The sequence below is a fragment of the Gordionus sp. m RMFG-2023 genome, chromosome 4, assembly GCF_954871325.1.
Source record: "Gordionus sp. m RMFG-2023 chromosome 4, tfGorSpeb1-WG-v2, whole genome shotgun sequence".
NCBI classification, from domain to species: Eukaryota; Metazoa; Nematomorpha; class Gordioida; order Chordodea; family Parachordodidae; genus Gordionus; species Gordionus sp. m RMFG-2023.
The window spans coordinates 22,215,641-22,232,014 of record NC_088778.1 but is presented as its reverse complement, the minus strand read 5'-3'; the positions used below and the strand labels follow the sequence as shown (position 1 = coordinate 22,232,014).

At 24.6% G+C, this 16,374-nt stretch overlaps 1 long non-coding RNA gene across 3 annotated transcripts in view; it reads right to left on the bottom strand.

Annotated features, from left to right (window-relative positions):
• Nucleotides 1-545: 545 nt before the first annotated feature.
• Nucleotides 546-16,374, bottom strand: part of LOC135928445 (uncharacterized) — a 30,745-nt gene continuing 14,916 nt past the window's right edge. The window contains exons 2-3 of one of the 3 annotated variants that reach the window (XR_010572330.1): nt 14,048-14,321; nt 546-816 (exon numbers count right to left, since the gene is read on the bottom strand). This is a non-coding gene — a long non-coding RNA (uncharacterized LOC135928445). Of the gene's footprint in view, nt 817-2,991; nt 3,350-8,659; nt 9,148-14,047; nt 14,322-16,374 lie in introns of those variants that run through there. The other 2 variants (XR_010572329.1, XR_010572331.1) reach the window with 2 other exon arrangements.

Sequence of the window (16,374 nt, the reverse complement as noted above, 5' to 3'; positions counted from 1 at the left end):
ATCTAGATTCTTTTTCCGGAGGATATTCCCAATTCTGCCTTCTGTAACTCTTTAGAAGGGTTTAAAATTTGCACAGCATTCAACCTTGCTCTTTTGAAGATCAAAAAATGTGAAGATTTTTTTGTAAAAATAAATTTTGACCATGCTTTTTTGAGTAAAATAAAAAAAATTTTGTAAAAAATCTTGTTTGATTTTCCCTTTGATATTTTTCTTTTAAAAAAATAAAAAACAAATTTCCAGATGTTTTTTTTAAAAAAAAAATTTGAGCATATTCAAAAAAAATTTTTTAAAAATATTTTTCATTTTGCTCAAAAATCTTATTTTGAGCGTGCTCAAAATCTTTTCCTACGAAAAGATCCTCCATTTTTTTGATCTTCAAAGATTTTTTGCTCAAAATTTTGGGCGAAAAAATCTTCAAATGTTTTAAGATTTTTGTTAACCCCTGCTCTCTAGACAAATAACAACTATTGAGCCTATTATAATATGATTGTAAAATAATTTATTTTATGTAATATTCGTTCATTTTTAAATAAGAATAAGGCACATAGGGATTAGTTTTTATCGTCGACCTACAAGTATTCAAATCAGAAATAAATAATATATTTTAAAAAATTCAGTGACAAGGAATATTAATAAAAATTATTTGTCTTCATTGAGTTAAAAGGTCGATGGGTTTTCTTAGGCCGTTCCATAAATTTGTTCGATTTTAACTATTTTGCTAAGCTATTTACACCCATATCTAGAATAGTCCATCATCTCATCATCTGAATATCCTCTTTTTTATTATGTCTTGCATCAATCATTTTTGATTTTCAGCTGTCAAATATGAAAAAAATAAAGGAATATATGCGAATAACAGAGTATCATAAACACGTAGTCCACAACAGAGCCTACCAGCTTCATTCCAGCAGCCTAAAATTTATCTTAGGCTTGAGCCCGAAAAATTTTATAATACAAATTAAACGTATTTTTATATAATTAAATGACGTAAAAGTCAACAATTGCTTCATGTCCTTGTCACAGATAAATTATCATTTTATTTTATCCCAAAAGTACTCTTGTGGGGTGTATAGAACCCAAGAATGTTTGAATTGGTAGTACTTAAAATTGGTAATTTATTATCTCGTATCCAAAGTTTCATCATTTTTGGTTCAGTCGCTTTTAAAATTTAGCAGCTTGTGTGACTGACTTGGGTCTTTCGAACCCTATAAAATTTTTTTAAACTTTAGTTAATAGGGAAATTTTTTATTTATACGGAAGTCTTGATTTTAATAACCAATAATTTTTTATTGTATTTAATATTTAGAATTAAATTAATTTTAACATAGGTTATAAATATCCTAAACATTTTTTTTTACCTCAGCATTAAATAAATTAGAGTTTTATAAAGATTACGGTTAATTTATATGTTAAAATAAATAATAAATAGAAATGGAGATATATCAATTTAAAATCTTGGTCTGACAGACCCCACTATTTAGGTCATTTTTTTTATCACTAGAGTACGGAAAGGTTAATAAAAAAAAGAAAAGGAAACATCATTTTCAATTATATTTTAGAATTTTCACAAGAACCCCACCCGGAACATTTTAATTTTTTTAGGTCTGACTCGGGTTAACTTATAGAGCTATAATACATAATCTAATTACTGAAATATAACGTTATTTTCTACGACTATTTATACTATTAAATTATTAATTAACCTGAAATCTTTTTTTTTAAATATCACATTATAAAGTATATCGGTGCCTTCTTAAAAATATAATTTATTAATTAAACAGGAACTATCAGTTATAACAAATTAATCTGCTGAATTTTTGCTTTAGTAAACATCAGGGTTGCCAGATTTTTTCAAACAAAAAGCGGGAGAATTTTTTCATAATTTTTAAAATTATTTTATTTAATTTTTACATAAAAAAAATGCATACAAAATATTGTAATTTTATTTTCCATTAAATAAAAATAATATAATATTATTTTATATTGCATTTAAAAAAAATAAAACTAATATTTAATTTATAAAAATGGAAAATATTTTGAGAATATAATATATATAAATGAATATATATATATATATTATTTTTAAATATAACGGAATTTAAGAAAAATATATAATTTAACAATTCTAGAAATTTTAAGAAATTTAACAACCAACGACTTCATAATACAAAGTATAAAAGTGGGAATATAATTAGTGCAAATGATAATACGAGGAAGAGGGGGGGGGTAATTTTAAATGATTTAGGGAAGAAGAAGAAAATCTAGATTAATCGGGCTCCTCGGGGAATGAACCTATGAAGCATGTGAAATTAGATTTTATGATCTGAATTCCTATGCGTTGACGTATGTAGATGCCTTCTTTTGGGTCTCCTGATTTTGTTCTTAAGGTTCTGCCAATCTTTTTAATTAGGCTAAGAGCCTGACTTCCAAGAGATGTTAAGGTTGTCGTGACAACTGGTACGAATTTATACTCATCTGGAATATCCACATATTTATTTGTTTTAAAATCTTCGGTGTATTTTAAAATGTTTTTATTGATGTTGGAGGGTGAGAGGGGGTCAACGCAGGAGAAATCCCACGCTAGAAATCGGCCATTCTTCCAGGGAATTTGTGTAATTCCATCGGGTCGTCTCCCATCCGTAAAGAGACCTGAGGGTTCGTAAAAATCAATACATAAAATAAATCATTCATATTTTTTTTAGAAGATTATATATTAAATTGTAATTTTTGTTTTAAAATCAAGGTTCTGCCAATCATGAATTTAATATCCTTCAATTCGATGATTTTTCTTAGAAGTTAACTTGAAACTACTGTTTCTTTATTAGAATAGCGCAAAATTATTGGGAATATTTTGGGATATCCATTACTTGAGAAATTCATTAATAAAGAAAATCGATGATTTTCCTTAAATCCTCTAAAATATATCTATTAGTTGCAGGGTCTATGATATTCAAAACTATTTTTGAAGCTTTTGTTCTTCTACAATTTAGGTTTTTTGACTATTTTTGAATCAAGAAAAAGTAGAGGCAATAAGTTTGCAATGCAATCTGTAGATTAATAGCTAAGTGATTTTATCGTGGGTATTTAGTATTATCACCAAATAAATTATTATTTTTAAAGTATGGTTTGATATTATTTTGATTCCTTATTTTTTAAATTGGATATATTTTTGCATAGTTTAATGTTTTTCACATCATGGATTGCTATGTCTGATATTAAATTTTGTATTTACATTAAACAAATGTATTTCAACTATTTTGTTTATCTTCTCTAATCCATGAATAGTGGATTTCTAGGCATTTATGTATTGCGTTTTAAGTTACTCGATGTTGTGCTTCTCTTTAAATCTCTAAAATTTATATATAATTTAAATTAATGGAATAGAAAAGAATAGAAATAAAACCATGAGGAAATTTCATCTAACTAATCAGAAATTATTATTTGTATAAAACTGATTTTTAATATAATAAATAATATTAAAATATGCAGAATTGTTTTAAACTTCTTATATCAATGTAAGATTGGATTTTAAATATAAAATATTTATTTCACATCACATAATTTTCATAAATTAGAGATTTATCATAATATTTTTTAATATTCCTTCTTTTCTAAAAATGAAATGTAGAATATTGCCTTTTAAATGTATGATTTTAAAAAAAAATAAAAAATGGGCTTAAGTTTCTGATTAGATTAATTTTATGTTCTGTAAAAAAAACTCGCGATACATATATTTTTAAAAAAATCGAGAGGTCTGGCAACCTCTGAAAGCATACTTGTTTGGCGATGGAGACCGAAATTTAGGATTAAGTTCAAAGATAATGGGTGTGCTAATTCAAAAAGATTTGTAATAGTCTTAGCGGCAAGGTTTAGACTTTATATATATTTCTTAGTTGGCATAATTGCATTTAGATATAGATATTTTATGAAATTTTAATCAACAATCAGATGATAATTTTAAATTCAAGCTCACCTTTAGAAAAAGCATTTTAAGTCTACAATCGGACAAAATTTTTAAAATGCTTAAAAAATGGCTTTTTTTAAAATTATTCCCACAAGAATGATGAATATAATAGTTTTTCTTTCATATTACATTCACTTTTATTTTATTTTATATCATATTATATTGTTTGTCCCTTTTTTTGACCACATGCTGAAATTATTTTTATTGTAAATACATAAAAAATAATAAACACAAGAAAAACTTAATTTCTAAAATAAACCTCTTTAAAAACTATAGCCACAATATACAATAAATAAATAAAAAATGGTAATAAATTTATATTTCTTATCAATTAAAAATTATTTTTATTATTAATTTGGTAATGGTCCACTAATTTTGTTATACAAAAAAGCATTTTTATTATTTCCCTCTTATAAAAGCCCATCTTCAACATCCCTTACCTTCTCCATCATACTTACTTTCTATATATTTTATTTTTTAAAGTTTATAATTTTTTGTAAATTTTCTGTAAAAAAAACTTTTAATATTTATAATTCTTAATGAAAGGTATCAGATAGTTTTCAGATCGATTGTATAGGTTAGGTATAGGATATACAATCTTTTATAATGGCTAATTATTTTTTACTTCTACGATTTTGTTGATAATAAATGTAACAATAAAGAGATTATTTATTTAGAATAGAATTTTTTTTTATTGTTAAAATATAAATTTATAAGGAGTATATTATCATTTTAAATTCTTATAGCCATAATGGTTATAGCTCATTAAAAAGTATAGGAATTATCTAATTTTTTTTAAAAATATCCTTATTTCGATTATTAAAGTTATATCAAGTTAACCATCTCATTTAAGATAAAAAAATCCTCAATTTATTGATATTTAAAACAAGGTTTAATTTATGTTAAGTATCTTTTTGTCCAAAGTTTGATTTCTGAGATTTCAGAATGTCATTCTAATATTTTTTAAATACCTTATTTCAAGTTTTTTAGTGTAGTACAATAGGTAGTTACAATCAATTGTAAAGTTATATAATGTAGTGAAGATAGTAATATTTTGGAATAATCGCAGATTAAGAATCAAATATAAATTAATTTGTTTCTGATTTTGGCCTATAATTAATAAATCTTAAAAATTCCGTTCATGTGTTAATTTTTTTAGTTGTGAATTAATTTTTTTTTTAACATATCCGATTTTGAAGTTTAATAAGTATCTTCCTGACTCCTGAACATGAACATTAACCCCCCCCCCCCATTCTCTAATTTACTGAAGATTTTTTTTGGGTCGAATTGCTCACTGAAATTTTTTTAATCCCTATTTTCATTTATCTATTAAATAGAGCTAGCTCCCGTTCTAGGATTTTGTAAATAAAGGTTTTCCAGATTTTTTTTTGGAAAAGTAAAACCTTATTGGCACTGTAATTCAGTACAAGTTTCCCTGTAACTTTTATTAATAAAATTTTATGGTTCAAAGATCTTAAAAACAAGGATGAGACTTACAAAATTTGTTTTAATTTTAAATAACAGAAACAGTTTTTTTATATAATTTATTTTATTTTATCCATTATTCACCACAAAAAATAATTTTTTATCATAATTATATTATAACTAGCTAATAACCCGTCAAGAATGACGGGGTTTAGGGGTAATTAGTTAGTTTGTGTATATGATACTAAATATGCTTTATATTAAAATTTAGGAGAAAAAGAGGTAAATTGTTGCAATGTAACCCGTGAGTATTAAGGGTATTAGAAATATCAAAATTTAAATTTGTGATAGGAATAATATTGGGTAAAATTAAAAATAGAGATTCTTCAAAATTTTTGAATTTTAAATATGGGCTAGACATTGGCCTCAAATTTTGTTTTGCAGACCCCGCTAGGCCTGATCAAAAAACCACGTCCCATGCAACTTTCCCAAAATTTTGCCATTTATTTCTATTGTAATTTAATAATAATGTCTTTAATTTAATTTTATATTTAGAATAAAATTTAAATTTGTGGTAGAAATCATATTCAATATAATTTAAAATAGAGATGCTTGGAAATTTTTTAATTTTAAATATGGGGTAGACATTGGCCTGAAAGTTTTTTTGCAGATATAGCCAGGCCTGATCAAAAAACCAAGTCCCATGCAACTTTCATAAAATTTTGCCATTTATTTCTATTGAAATTTAATAACAATGTCTTAAATTTAATTTTATATTCCATTTATTTCTATTGTAATTTAATAACAATATCTTAAATTTAATTTTTTATTTGCGATAGAAATCATGGGTAAAATTTAAAATAGATATGCTTGAAAATTTTAAAATTTTAAATAATTTTGTAATTTTTCCCCAAGCCTGGAGATAAGTAAATCTCTAAAAACCATATTGTTGGGAAAATTTTCTCAAGCCCGCCAAAGGCCAAAATAATTTTGTTAGTTGAGAACTGAAATAAAATATATAAAAGTCATAATTCATTTAAAAATAAAATCAGAAGATGAAAGTTGCATGGGACTTGGTTTTTTGATCAGGCCTGGCTATGTCTGCAAGAAAATATTTTCAGGCCAATGTATAACCCATATTTAAAATTCAAAAATCTTAAAGCATCTCTATTTTAAATTTTATCCAATATGATTTCCATCACAAATTTAAATTTTGATATTTCTAATACATGCTTACGGTATACATTGCAACAATTTTACCTCTTTTTCTCCTAAATTTTAATATTTATATAAAATTTATTAATAAAGTATATTTAGTACCATACACGCAAATTAAATAATTACCCTTAAACCCCGTCAGCTGGTATGGTAATAAATGGCAGAATTTTAAAAATATCGGCTATTAATTAATATATATATAATTAATATTTTAAATTTAATTATATTCAAGTTGGTGCATGCTTAAAACATACGACTTTGAAGCGGGAGGTTTGTGGTTCGACTCTCGTAGAGATCAAAAAAATAACATTACACTATATAGTCTCCTTAAATTTTAAATACATTAGGAAGATACGAAAACGATCATGTTTTGATTATAGAAATTATATATATTAAATTGTATTGTAATGATATTTAAAAAAGAATATTATATTTGCATTTAAAATTTTATTATTTATGCGAATTATCATGCCCCAAAATATCATCTCTTAAGACATCCACGTAAGTCTGATCATATTTTTTAATGATGTGATAAAAATGTTCGTTCAACACTAACCCTAATAATTCATTAAATTTAATATAATATATAAAATGTACTTGTGTTGCTGGAACAACTAGAACAATTTTTATCAATGTATATAATTCGGGATAAATTGAACTATTATCTTGCCATAAGTCAAGAACATTTATATCCTTATTAATCCTGTGGGTGAGAACATTTCTGATTTTGAATTGATTTGGGCCTGTTCACTTTCATGTTCTCTAAATTTTATTATATTTATCTAGAAGCTATTTTATCATAAATCAGCAGAAGTATCAAAGAGATGAAGTTAATGTTGATGTATTTATTTACAATGTAATAACTTTTGTTTTTCCTCGTAATTCCATTAAAATAGCTTTAGAACCCTGTTTCTGGCCAATATTTAACAGAACTTGATGTTAGGGTTCTAAATAGTTAAGCTTAAAGATTGCTATTATCTAAGATTTTCCCCTAAGTCTCATATGCTCTAAAAAAAATTTTCCAATACTAAGCGACATTTTATCAAAATACCTAAAAAATCTAGAGGCATCCTTCAACTAACAATAGATTCAGCATATCATCAACCGATGACGATCTTGTGCAATTTATTATTGCCATAGACATTTTCAATGATTTTATTCGCTAACAATTGTCGAACTTCAAATTTTAAACTTCTCTCGCTTCTGTCAATAATCGTGCTCGTGTAATTTGTTTTTAAAGATCATTAATAGCCAACTCTAAAATATATGCTGCACAATATAAAAGTGATTTCTCAGGGGAAAAAAATTTTCACGAAAAAAATGTTTTTTAATTAAAAATAATATTTAACCATAAATCTTGAAAAAGGATTCAGGTCAGGGCAGTAGCCAGGAATTTCCAGCTGGGAGGGTCCACTATTTACTTGGGGGGGGGGTGGATATTTTTAGGAAATAAAACTAATAGTAGAACCCATAAAATTTTTTTTCTATTTATGTTAAAAATTTGTAAACGACATTTTTATTTTTATATTTCAACATAAATAAATACTCTTCAGTATAGAGAACGAACATGATGATGGATGCTGAGTAGCATTTATAAAATTCTTTAAATGCGAGATGTTATTTTTTATACATAATATTTACGATATTTATTATTTTTCTTTAACTAATGCAGCTAATAATCCTTTTACTATTTTTATTTCATGATGTAATGTTTCCATATTTAAGTTTGGTAATGATTCTAATAGGTTCATTTTATCTGATATAAAATAATCAGAGTCAAGAAAGGACAATGAATTAAAATATGATAGAAGATTATAATCATCATGTGTAAATATATCTAAAAAATGATCTACAAAGTAATCAATAATTTTATATAATTCTTTTTTAAAAATCTCCAATTGAAGTTCTTTTCACACAAACTACAAATTGGTATCGACTAAAAAATCTTGAAGATTTGTAGGGGTTTTAGTACCCTTGATGATTTTTGAGGGTAAAATGGACAATATAATGTTATTTATATTAATGCATTAAGATAAAAGACTAAAATCCTCGATTGAATTATGAGTGGAAACTTCTGAGTTAAGAGTTCTATTAGAAAAATAAAATAATGCTTCGCCAACAAATTTTCAAATTGCGGGAGAAATTTGGTCGGGTGAAAAATGAAAATTGTGGTAGAAATATAAAAATTGCTAAAAAAAATAAGTGCCGGCCTTCGTCCGGGATTGTGATTTGGCAAAATAATCAATTATTGTTTCTCAAAATTATTATTTATATATTAAAAACGTTAAAATTCTAAAAAAAAAATTGTGCGGGAGAAATTTAAAAATTGCCGTATATTTCTTATTGCGGTAGTTTTGTGGAATGAGATGTCAGCGTGTAAACTAAAAAATTGCGGGAGTCTTCCGATGATGGGGTGGGGAAACCTGACAACCCTGATCAATAGTTTCAAGATTCTTATCAATGATACGAGATGCGTATAAATGACAGTCCACCTCTGGTCTAAAAGTCTCTTAAGAGCATGGTCTATTACGTTAAAACGCCTAAAAAAATTATACAATGTATTAGATAATTAAAAATAATAACAATATTATTATACCAATTTTGAACCACAAGATGCAACTTCTGGTTGTAGCAATGTATACAAGGAACTTTTATTATTTTATTTTTAAAGCAGGATTTATACTTCTCCATTTGAGTCAGATATGATGTTTGCACACCATATAGGCCTGGCTTATTATATTTGATGAATTGATATTTAATTCATTAAGTTGCTTTAAAATACAATTAGTAATGCTTTCAGCAGAAAGACATTTGGAAATGAATGATTTCTATTAAATTTTCTTGGATTTATTCACAAAAAATATAACGAATAAAATTATGTTCAGATTTTCACAACTTGTTTATTAATTTGTATTAATTATAAATAATATTTTCTAAAAATTTTGCTCCATTTTCATTTAGATTTAATCGTTAATGGTGAATAAAATTTATTTTTTTAATTGGGACTTTAAATTTTGGGGGGCCTCCCCGTGGTTACGGCCCTGATTTGGGTCAAAATCTAGAGTTGAAAGGTTTAGAGACCGGGTTCTCAGCCCTGGTAAAAAGAGTTTTGTCTGGAGTCATATTCATATGATCCGAAATGTGATGTACTCCTGATCTTTTAAATAATTATACAAACCATTTTATCGCATAATTTTCTCATTTTTCCCCTATCACAAGTTTATTTTTTTTGCACAATATTTGAGTATTATCGGAACGGTTATACCCCAAAATCGAGAAATATAGAAAACGTTTTCTATCTTCGGCCAAAATCACGAAAATGTAAAAAAAAATAGGAAAATTAAAAAAAAAAATTTCTTTCATAAAAATACATATGCATATAATTAAATACTTGATATTCTTTTTCAAATTAAATATAAAAATGTATAACAAAATATATATTCTATATATTTATAATAGGAAATGCTTGAATAATATCTTCTAAAACTCTTTGAAGATATTCAATAGATTAGATTATATTTTCTCTCTTCTTTAAATAAATATTTGTTGCTATGTAATCTTTTATAAACTGGAACTTCTCAGATTTAATATATTTTGTTTTGAGGTCGCGCCAAAGACGCTCTATGGGCTGGATATTTATGTTTCTATTAACCGGGTTTACAAAAAAATATTATTTTCAAGTAAATATTTTAAACATTTATTTTCACTATTAAAAAAATTATTTTTTAAAAAATATATGTGTAAAAATGAAAAACCAATGGTTTTCGATAATAAAAATATCATTCATTCAACAAAAAAATCTATTAAAAAAAATAAATAAGAAAATAAACCAATCATATGTAATAAATAAATAAAAGATAGCCAATGGTAGTTATGATTCACAAACCATAATCTTAAGTCCATTGTGAACGAATCAAAGGAATCTAAATCTGCAAGGCATCTTTATATCCATAAGATATTTTTACCCAATTGGCCCTTCCTTTTATTTAAATTTTATCCTGCCCATCTCATTTTTATTTATCTTTTTACAAAAAAATAGCTAAATAATTTTCTATAATAAAAATATCATTCAACAAAAATATATTTAAAATTATGTGTAAAAATGAACAACTAATGGTTATCGATAATAAAAATATCATTCAACATAAAAATATTTAAAAATAAATATATAAATAAAATGCAAACAACCAAATGACAGATAAATAAATAAAAGAAGCCAATGGTAAATATGGCTCACAAACCATAATATTACCAAAAATATTTGGCCAAAATCACGAAAATGAAAAAAATTAAATTTTTGATAAAAATTTCTAGTTTTTGAGCATAGATTGCAATTAGATAATTGAACATTTAGTTAAAAAAAAATTTTTTTATAAAAAAATAATAAAATAGAAAATATATATATATTTAGAATATCCGTAAAATTTGCAATCTAATGATATGCATATCGATATATATATTTGTACAATAAAATTAGCAGTTTGATAATTCTATATTTTCATTTGCAATCTAATGATATATCGATATATATATTTGTATAATAAAATTAGCACTTAAAAAAATTTTCTTTATAAATATTTCAGATATTTTTAGCAATAGAGGAAATAATTCACTTCTAATATAGATAAAATGTTAATTAAAACAAGGGAAATTTAAAATCGGTATTGATATATTTTAATCTTACAATAATTACAACTTTGTAGTGTTGTAAAGCCGATAGAATGAATGAAAGAATTATTTTCGATTAAATTAGCTAAAATAAAATATTTTTAATAAATATGTACACCAAAATCACAAATATAATTAATAAAGAAATGTAAATTCATACGTTAACTTTTTTAAATTCACCCCGTTGAGAGGTCAATTCGTTAAATTAGGTAATTTAAATGTTTAAAAACATATTATAATATCAATAGATTTTTTTTAAAAATCGTATAATATTATATTACTAAAATCTATTATTAAACAGTATTCTTATTTATATTTAAAGATAATTAAGGCGTCTATTTTAGCTAAATATACTGAAATATAATTATTTATATTTTAGAGGGCTCTTAAAAAATTAAATATTATATCATTCCATCATGTTCTTATGTGGTGATGGATGATTAATTAACAATAAGAATATTTAACTGTTTAAATAAGATTATTGTAATAAAAACGCAAGTGTAAATCATGTAATTTCTTAAAGAATCAAATCTAATAGTGTAATTCTCATGTTTATTTATTAATCTAAATTTTATTGACATATATATCGAATACACCAACGAATTTCGACAAAAGGATAAAAAATATAATATTGCAACTGAAATCCATTAAAATTTTTGGTTACATATAGTAGATTGATGATACATTTATAGTCGATTATTAAGGGAATTAGAATTATGAATATATATCATGGGGGGGGGGGGTGAATACTTTATTTATATTAGGTCTAAATTAATTCTAGCTGAATATTTATATGGTTAATTAAAGTAATGCATTCGTTTATAATTTCGATTTTCAAAATATGTTTTGGAAATGTTTTCGCCAAAGCCGTAATTCATGATTTAAAAAAACTGCAAATTAGATTGTACAAATTAATTTTAATAAAAATTTTTTTTTCAAAAACTAAATATTATATATCGGTATTATACATCATTAAACTGCAAATTTGATGATGATTCAGAATATATATAAATTGATATATTTTTTCAAAAAATTTTACAAAAATATTTTAAATTAATTTTAGAAAAATTTATAGTAATCGGTATATTTTAATTAGGATTCTAAATATGTAAATATATATACATTTATTAATTAATTAAAGATGCCAAATATCTTTGCAATCATTGCTCAGAAATTGGAAGTTTTTATCACAATATTATTTTTTTTTCATTTTCGTGATTTTGGCCAAGTATTTTCTTTATATTTTTTTTTACATTTTCGTGTTTTTTGTCAAAACGTTCAATATCCATAGATTTTTGGGCAACAAATATTGGAACACCGTATTATGAATGTTAATTTTTTTTGCACATTTTCGATTAGATATTTAATATAATATATAGTTTCTGGTCCCGCCATGTAGGGACTTCCACATCAATATCTATAAAAACTTCTTAAAACAGGGTGTGCATGACATAAAAACAGGGCTCGTAAGATTACACATAAAATCATATAAAAATAATTGTATTTTAATAATAAAATATCCTTTTACTAATAAGGATTTAGGGAAACTTTTATGATAAAATATTGTATAAAAAGTTATATCTGACGTGTCCAAGTCCATATGACAAAAATTATTGATAGTTAATTTTGGGATATAAAACTCAATCTTATGGAATATGGTTTGCGTTTGATTTAATATATTTATTTATGTTGCTCTTAAAAGAAGGATTTGATATATAAAATATATAGTTACCTTTAAGGTATAAAAATATTTTTTTTAGTACAAAATTATGAGTTGAGGTAAGGGAAGTAATTTTTTTATCGATAAGTGTATATTAAAGATGTACCAGATAAGATACCAGTTCTCCTTTTACTGGATTGGGTCGGTTATCTTAAAATACCGGTTCAAAACCGGCTATTTTTATGAATCCTTCCCATAATTTTTTATAAAATTTCCGATGAATTATCTTCCGCTCACCTCTTTTTTAAAAATATTTTATTAACGCATTTTTTTTTAAAAATAAGGAAGATTTATAAATCAAAAATATATTATTTTAACATTCTTTTGTTTAAAATACGTAAAATTACTAAACAAATTACTCAAGTTATTTATATCACATAAAATGATCTCTAAATAAATAAAATATTGAATACTGTCAATTATTTTTATTTACTACTACTAAAGATGTATTAATAAGTGTAAGTATTACATTCTGCGTATAAGGGAATTCTATATATTTTTTTATAAGATCCGATAGCGGGCCCGGGCGCTCAAAAATTTTAAGAATCCTGATCGTGAACAAATCGGATCTGGTAAATCTCTGTATATTATAATTATTTATCAATTAAATTTCAGATTTTAAGCTTAATTAATTTCAAAACGAGTTGAGTTGCAAATGCCCCTTGACCAGATGTGCTGCTTCTCTATATTCGTAAATTGAATAGGAATAATTAAAAAAATCTCTTAATGACAATTAGTAATAATTTAAAATCTAGTTTATAGTTCTGTTAACACCTGATATCCAGTGTATTGGCCTTAGTAAACTCATCTAGAAGTTGCACATGTTAATTTATTTATCATCACAACTATAATATCGAAAACTAAATTTTTATATTTCTCTCATCCAATTTATTTTTCTTTTTTTTTTAAAATAATCTTATCAAGATTTATCTCTTCCAAGATATTTAATTTAGATCTTTAAGATCGGGATCGATCCGTTACGCGACCGTACAACAAAAGAATTAAATTTATTTAAATTATACATAATTAAATCACTTATGGAAATATTTTACTATTTAATCCACATTTATTGATAGTTATTATTTTTAATTCACCATGCACCCCTCATTTGTTTTCGCCATGCCAGATCATTAATGTTGAGAATTTTGATTTGATTTTGAACTATTACAAATTAAGTTGATTGAATAAGTGAATGAATCCATTTGACTCGATATAAAATTTAAATCTAATTCGTAAAACGGTCCAGGAAAGTCTTCGGGAGGAGTTGCTTCGAATGATTTTATTCTAGTTTAGAGGTCCAAAAAGGGTTTTAATTTATATCTAAACCTTTATAGAGTGAAATAATTAAAAATATATGTTTAAGTTTTATATAAATATATGGATATAATTGTAATATGATGTAGGAGTTTAGTAATTCAGGACTATACTTGAGAAACCCAGTTTTTTTTTATCAAATTTTAAAAACTGAAATCATCTATAATGCACGTTTTTTTATTTTGAAAGATCCGATTTTACCGGAATCGTATTCATGCGTAGAGTACTTATCTTTAATTTCAGACTATTTCTTAGGAAGATTTTTTTATTTTTAAAATTTATATGAATAATCTAATATAAAAATTGATGTAAGTCAAAAATTTACGGCAAAATATCTAAATTCATAGGTAGGTTACTCCATGTTGAAATATGATTCCGGTCAAACCCGTGTTATAAATGATTTTAGTTTTATCGTTTTGCTAAACCTCCGAGACATATACACATAATTTCTAAATTTATGAAACATTTCATGCTTGCTAACATAAAGATATATAATTATAGTTTTTTTAGAAAACATCTTACCCATGTAAAATATTAAATTTTTTTTAAAAAATGATCTCTTAACACTTAAAATAATGAATTAATTGTCGGCCGTTCCTATTATTTTATTACAAGATTTCCAGAACAGATCCTTCATTTTTTCTCTATTAAATCTTTTCTAATCGTAACGGTAAAGAATTTACAGAATATTACATTATTTATTTTATTTATAGTATAGATAATATTTAGGTTTTCTTTCAAATATCGATTTATCTTAATTTCTCAACAATTTGCATTATTTTATCGTAATTTAACGAGAACAAATATATATTTTTTTGTTTTAATTATCATATAGCCAAATTAAATACTATTTTATTAAAGAATTTATTTTTTTTGATAAAAAACAGTGTAATTACTAAAATTATTAAATTTATCTATATAATATTATTATATTATCCTAATTTTTATCATACAATTAAAATAATAAGAATCCTACACAGTAAACGGTTGGGCATAATTAATTTAAGCAAGAATTGATTATTGAATACGTAAATTATTTTTTAAAAAATAAGTAATTGATTACCAATTACAAATAATCTAGATTTTGAGTTATTAATTAAAATTGTATCAATCAGTTAAAAAAGACATGTTTGATAATATCGATATCGACTTCACTATGAAACCGCTGACAAAATGATATTTCTAAATTTAAGTGAGGTCTGGTAGTAAAATAACCAGGGTTGGCAAGTCGTTCAGTTATCTGGTCAAGTAGTTTAGTCAATATAATGGTCAATTGACCGGATAAGTAACTCTTAAAACCTGATATGTTTGGAAAAAGAAAAATTGATATAAATAGAATTAGGCCATTTTCTATGATGAAAATATTTCAAGTATTATAAATTTTAGAAGTAAAAGTGGTATGCTTAATAGCAAATTATGTGGGAAGCAGTAACTTCCATAGGAAACATTTAAATTCCAGCAAGGTGAATGGACTTTGCTAACCATGCCTATTATTAGAAGGTATCAATTCATAGTTCTACTTCTTCAATAAGAAATTGGTCAATTTGGATTAATATTCTTACTAAAACAGAAATAGATTGAAGATCTCAACAACAGGAATATTGATTAAAAATGTATATTTGGATAATCTTATAATATAATCATAAGGTAGGCGGGCTCAGTTGGCTTAGAGGCTCTATCGGTATGCAAGATATTTTATTTAAAAAAAAATTAATTAGAAAACAAGATTAATTAAAAGATATAATCAATTTCGTAACTATAGACCTGTTTTATATTGGTATGGTAAAGTATAACCCTCTCATAAAATTCGTATTTGTATTCAGTCCCAGAAATCTAATAATTTAACTTTCTTGATTTCGTTTTAGCCCTCGAGGATTATTATAAGCAGCCATTCTTTTTTTAGAGTTTTTAGGGTTTCTAATTATATAAAATGTTCCGATTATAAATATTTATATTTTTTTCAAATTAGATAGGAGATTCTTATGTATGTTCATTTATTTCTCCATTTCTTTCATAATATACATATATCATCTAAAAGAATTAATTAAAAAGAATTTTAATAAAT